This window comes from Clupea harengus, unplaced genomic scaffold (genome assembly GCF_900700415.2).
Source record: "Clupea harengus unplaced genomic scaffold, Ch_v2.0.2, whole genome shotgun sequence".
NCBI classification, from domain to species: Eukaryota; Metazoa; Chordata; class Actinopteri; order Clupeiformes; family Clupeidae; genus Clupea; species Clupea harengus.
The window spans coordinates 21,400-27,846 of record NW_024880177.1 but is presented as its reverse complement, the minus strand read 5'-3'; the positions used below and the strand labels follow the sequence as shown (position 1 = coordinate 27,846).

The following is a 6,447-nucleotide window of genomic DNA, read 5'->3' as shown; positions in this document are numbered from 1 at the left end:
CATCAGTGTTCTCAGTGTGGAAAAACATTTACCCAAATGAGTAATCTTAAAAAACACCAGAAGATCCATACTGGGGCAAAGCAACATTAGTGTTCTCAGTGTGGAAAGACCTTTAGCCATATGTATCAAGAGACACCAGAGGATCCATTCAAATGATGTGCTGCCCTGCTAATACATGATTGAGTATCACTTACTGAAATATTTTTGATAAGATACGTTGTAACAAAACATGATGTACATGATGAAGTATTATTTCTTTATTTTTGATGCATGTTTCAGGGTAGAGATTGAAACATGAATTGTATAAATGTTTCAATTATGTGTATGTAGGGCTGGGGTGTAAATATATAATTGACAAGCAGCAGTTAGCGCTTGGACAAGAAAAAGTAGTAAACAATAAACAGCGCCTCATATGAAGATTATCTACAACTCAAAGATGAGTGTGGGGGAGGGAACATAGCATTGTCATTAAAAATGGTAGACACAGACAAACATTGCTACCTCGAGAAATACTGACTGCACTCACTGTAGTAACAGGGTAATGGAGTATGAGTTACTTTTCCTGACCGAATGTAATAAGTATAACAACATGAGGGAAACCTATTTCCCAAGAACAGAAGACATTTGGTCTAGGTTTACAAAAATAAAAAGAGATGAAAAATGATCATTCCTCCTGGGTGAAACAATGCATACATCTAACCTCCCAGTATTTACACTCCTGCCACATATTGAGAGAGAATACTACATGACTGTCTATAATGAATAAAAAATGTAACATTAGTTGTTGGTTTTTTTCTTTCCCATTCTGTTCGTTACATACAGGTGTTTTTACTCAATCACGTACTCACAGCAACCTATTACTGACAATGAAGATTCAAAACACGACACACAATCGCATTTGTTGAGATTGTATTATGTGTTTCCGTTACTATTCACAACCCCTCCCTTCTTTAGGAGCGTGCCCATTTTTAATTGCCATAACACAGAAGATGGAAATGTGCACAAACTTATAGTAGCCTATTATTTAAGTTTATTCATTGTAGAACTATTATTTATATACCAATTTTCTTTCACCCAAACATCATTATGTCACAATTGAGCAGTTCTAATCATCACAGGAAGACGTCATATAATTCTTAAAGGTTATCAGCATCAGACAGACACGTTGTCTACAGCGTTTGGATAACTATATGATTTTGAGTGTAATTATTATGTGACAAAAGAAGATGATTAACATTTCACTGGTATGTCTGTCATCAAGAATATCAATTCGAGCTAGGATATATTTCAATATGTATGCGAAAGAAACTTTCTAAATGACAAGTTTATTCTGCGTTTGTCCACTGTTCTTTTTCCAGCTTTTTCTGAACTACGTTTTTTCCAAAAAGGGTTTTCTTCAACGAGACGAAGGTCCACTCCACTAAGGTGTGTAATCATTAACTCACTGCTAACACAAAGTGAAACAAGCAATTTTGATTATTAATTACAAGCAGAGCTCATTTTGACCATAATGTAAAATGTGTATTTATATGTTTGTAAGGGGACTATGGAAGAGGAGAGTGTTCCTTCCGAGGAGTGCAGCATGGTAGGTTCTCTTATAGTTTAGATGGCTAAGAGCAACATTTCTTAAGTTATGCAATAGCATGAAATGAAAGGTTTTTTAATATCTGTGAAGTTGTTGTCCACTACTTTCATTATAAGAGGTATAGATTGATAACATAATGCTAAAAATGAGAACTTAAAAATGCTGGGAGCATAGAAACCAACATTTACTGGCCACAATTTAGAACAACACATGTTGTGCAGACAAATGAGATCAGACAATACACTGCTGACCTGATATCAAGAGGTCACTGAAATGATAAAATAAAATAAAAATTCAGACCTGATTGACAAATGACAACAAAAAAAAAGACCTTAATCATGATATGCCAAGAACGGTTCTGAATCTGGTGGGAAAATATCTATTCATATTTAGGCAATGTCCCTATAAAACAGTAACGCTCATTACTTGTGGTTTTCTTTAGTTCAGAAGCTCATCCAGACACTGACAGAGTTATGGGTAACTGCTCTTATGAGAGCCAAATGGTGAGTGTACTCAGGGAGGGCTTGGCCGCTCTCCTGGAGCTCATCTTTGAGAAGAAGTAGGAGCACAGTAATCTCAGAGAGAAACAGGAGGCTGGGCTGGAGAGGCTCTGGATCATGGTGTCGGAGCTGAGGAAGGACCATGAGCTCCAAACAAAGTCACTGAGGGCAGAGCTGCAAAGTCAGCCTGCACCATTCGATGAGGTGAAAAATAGCTTTCTCTCTTGAAGCCTCAAAGTTCACAGTTCTAATACTCATGGCAGATTGTCCATATTACTCCTCGTTGAGGGGTATCTAGTGAATTTCTTTAAGGGCTGGTGTCTGCTGTGTCTTTCAGATTTCTCTCGTCTCTGTGCCATGTATGTTCATCTGAAATTATACTGTCACTAGCTGTTTTCCAACTATGGTACTTTTTGTCATTGTGTAGGCCTGTATTTGTTATATGTTTGAAATAAAGTAAAACCATATTTACCCTGTGTTCTCAGAAGCAGAAGTATGTTCATGCAGCAGACAAGACTGAGAATCAATACACATCTCAGAGATACCGCACAACAACAACAACAAAACTGAGAACTGATAACAAAAGCAGTGAGAAGGCAGTGGAAAACCAAGCAGAGAAAGTCACTAAATACCAGGTAATAAGAAACAATAGGAAGCCACAGGGCTTTGCTGGACATGCAGTTGAAGAAGAAAGAGGAGAAGAAGCTATTCAATCTTTTTGAGAACAGATAAAAACAACACCTGAGTCATCAGGAGAAGAGGAGGAAAGATGAGAAGAAGAAGGAGGATTCAGGCTGGGACTCTAAAAGAGGTTAATACCAATAAATAATTAAAAATAGAATCTGAGAATCTGAATACTTCATTTTAGTTCCCCATGTTGAAGCGTTTCAGAAATTGTTAACAAAAATCAGCAGATAGCATACAGTTGCATGTCCTGCCTGTAAAAGATGCAGTCCTACCACATGACATATAGGGAGGATGTGGCCTGCCGATTAATGGGTTTTCTTCTGCATGCAATATTCTCCTCAGTCTGCTTAAGACAATACCTGGCATAAATGACCACCATTACCACCTCAGTCATCTAAAATGTTATATAACAGTGATTAAACTGTAAGTAGTGGATCTTATCATAAAGCAATTCATGGCATTTACCTAAGGGCTATACTTTCAACGACTTCACAACCCTCAAGATATTTATACAATTTACTACCATTGAAGGACTTGAAATGTGGAGTAAATAGCTTTAATAAAAAAAAGAACAGTGAACACTGGCCATACCTTTAAGAACAGCAGAAATGCCTAATTCAAAATGGAGGCCACGAGACTGTCTACTCATATGATCGCACCATTATCATACTGTATCTAACAAAGCACACAGTGTTATCCTCTGGATTTAGTTTTGTCATGACATATGATGCAGTATTGACCACTCCTAGAGTCCTTACACATCACTTTCTGTGAGGACCCGCTATATCCAAAAGAAATCATGTGTAGGGGGTGCTCACTTTTTGCCAAACCACACCTTTATTTCGCTTGGCTATAAAGTGTACAAATAATAGAGAAGATTATATCAGCATCTCATTTCAATCCCGATTTTTGCGTCCTCCTACATTGTCAGTTTCTGCAAAGAAACAAACAGATGTAAATGAATAAGGCAGGGGTTATTTGACCAACTGACAAGTTTGTAAAAGAAAGAAAGAAAGCTCTTTTTAAGGGCAAAAAAACTGGCTTCAGCAGATTCAGAAGAACAAAAGTCATACTGAAAAGTCATCACAGAAGAGAACTCAAACTGCACATTATTGGGGAAATAATATTCTCATGATAGTATCTCATGTAGGATCTTCTAGTATACCTTCACTGGTGGAAAAGATAATCTAAAAATAATTTTCAATGACCATAGCATGAATAATGTTTGAGAACAAGCTTACCATGATGGCATTGATCCGTCTCGTCAATAAAAAAATCAGAAAATCAGTTAGGATAGTAGTAGTGAACAAGGCTAAATAACTCTGCATTCTTGTATAGCAGCAAATTCAACCTCATTTGGCAAATTTGCATTTTGAATCACCTGACACAGTGGAAGTAAGCTTGTTAGAAACATGGTTAGAAAGGCCAGAGACTGTAGCGGATTGCCTGTGCGCATGTGCAGAGATCTGTTTTCGCAGCCACACAGGTGGTGGGCCGAAGCCCCGTTTCTGTTCAACTTGTAATTTAAAATGGGACAACCTTGATTTTTTCCAGTTGAGGTACTTATGTTATTTCTAACGATAAACCAGTTGTTGTCAGCGAAAATCGTTGCACATTTAGTCAAAACTGTGCTGCTCTGTCTATATGTTATGCTTCCCAGCGTTAATATAGATTAAGCAGCGAGCCAAACTCCTTTTTCAAGAGCCAGGAAAATGATCCTTCTTGCTCCTTTATTGACAACATTGAATGGAGTGAAACTACAAATAAAAACAGAAGGTGGAAAAAGTGCTGAATTATAAAATACAACATAACGGAAATAAAATGTGTGAAGTAGTTGAGATTTACGTCCCTGAATGCTCCACAATACTTTAAACATAGGTGATCAGACACCCTGCCATTGAAGACAATGCATTTTCGCCTGTGTGTAGGCCTCTGTTTAAAGTATTGTGGAGCATTCAGGGACGTAAATCTCAACTACTTCACACATTTTATTCAATGTTTGGAGTGTCCTGAACATATTCCACCCCCCTTTTATTGAGACAAAATCTTTAGTTTAATCAGCAAAGTGTAATACGTATCACATGGCCCTACCATTGAAGACAATGCATTTTCGCCTGTGTGTAGGCCTATATTTAAAGTATTGTGGAGCCTTCAGGGACGTAACTCTCAACTACTTCACACATTTTATTTAATGTTTGGAGTGTCCTGAACATATTCCACCCCCCTTTCATTGAGACACAATCTTTAGTTTCATCAGCAAAGAGTGATACATGTCACATGGCCCTACCATTGAAGCTAATGCATTTTCGCCTGTCTGATCACCTATGTTTAAAGTATTGTGGAGCATTCAGGGACGTAAATCTCAACTACTTCACACATTTTATTTAATGTTTGGAGTGTCCTGAACATATTCCACCCCCCTTTCATTGAGACACAATCTTTAGTTTCATCAGCAAAGTGTGATAGGTGTCACATGGCAATACCCTGGCATTGGAGATAATCCTTTTTCACACTGTGTGATCTGTGTGTCAAGTGTTTTTTTCACAGTGAATGACCAGAATAATGACTGCTAAACATATTTTACCCTTTCTTTACAGTGTTCTGACAAGTTCAACCAACTTTAATGAAGGCATAATCCTGTTATCAGCATATTGGGGTGTGTTTTACTTTTTCTTAATACAATATTGCCTGTTTAGTCAGTGTTCATTATATTAAACAAGAAAACCTTACTTTTGTAACATCAGTGAATCGTTTTAACCCATTTTGATGTTAGTATGAAATTAATATCTCTGATAGTTTAACCTGTTAATTCAGAAGGGTATTTTTGACAATTTCCGCCTATATTGCACTGTCCCATTTAAAACTTGAATATCTATGGTTCTAAACATTGCATAATAACCATTCATGGCTTAAATTAAAGAAGACACTGGCCCATCAAATGCAATCAGTTAAAGTGTTTTATTATGTCATTTTAGTTTACATTTCAGAGCAGCAAAACCAACATTTTTGTCAGAAAAAAACATAAAACGCCTAGTGTTTTTTTTATGTTTCAGTGTAGAACTGGGTTTTGAATGTCATAGGAAACTAACATTTACATTTCCTGATGCAACAACATCTTGACAGTGTGTGTAAAAAATTTGAAGCAGATAGACAAAAGTTTACAAGTGTTACACATCAGTTTCCATATGGTACCTTTAGACGTCTCCAAGTGTCTCATAACCTCTCCAACCTCACCAAATACAACATCCAGTACCTGTCACTGTACATCAAGAATTCATACTTTTTTCTTGCTTTCTGTACTACAGCAAACCATTCTGAATTAATTTCAGTGTAATATATTGTAATTTATTGTGACAACACATATGATGGTCTATAGCCTCTCCAAAATATACCCAAAAACCTATCCAGATCCATATAAAAGTACATCATGTATGTTTCGTGGTTTTGTACCCAAAAGTACATCATGTATGTTTTGTGGAGGTGTGTGGGGGTGTGGAGGTGGTGTGGAGGTGTGTGGTGGGGTGTAGGGGTGTGTGGAGGTGTGTAGTGGTGTGTGGAGGTGTAGTGGTGGTGTGTAGTGGTGTGTGGAGGTGTGTGTAGTGGTGTGTGGAGGTGGTGTAGTGGTGTGTGGAGGTGTGGAGGTGTAGTGGGTGTGGAGGTGTGTAGTGGGTGTGG

The 6,447-nt window shown here is 37.5% G+C and overlaps 1 non-coding gene across 1 annotated transcript; it reads right to left on the bottom strand.

Moving 5' to 3' along the window:
* Positions 1-3,789: 3,789 nt before the first annotated feature.
* LOC116220393 lies at positions 3,790-3,865 on the bottom strand. The gene has a single exon (XR_004163634.1). It is a non-coding gene; the product is annotated as a small nucleolar RNA SNORD59 (small nucleolar RNA).
* Positions 3,866-6,447: the final 2,582 nt, after the last annotated feature.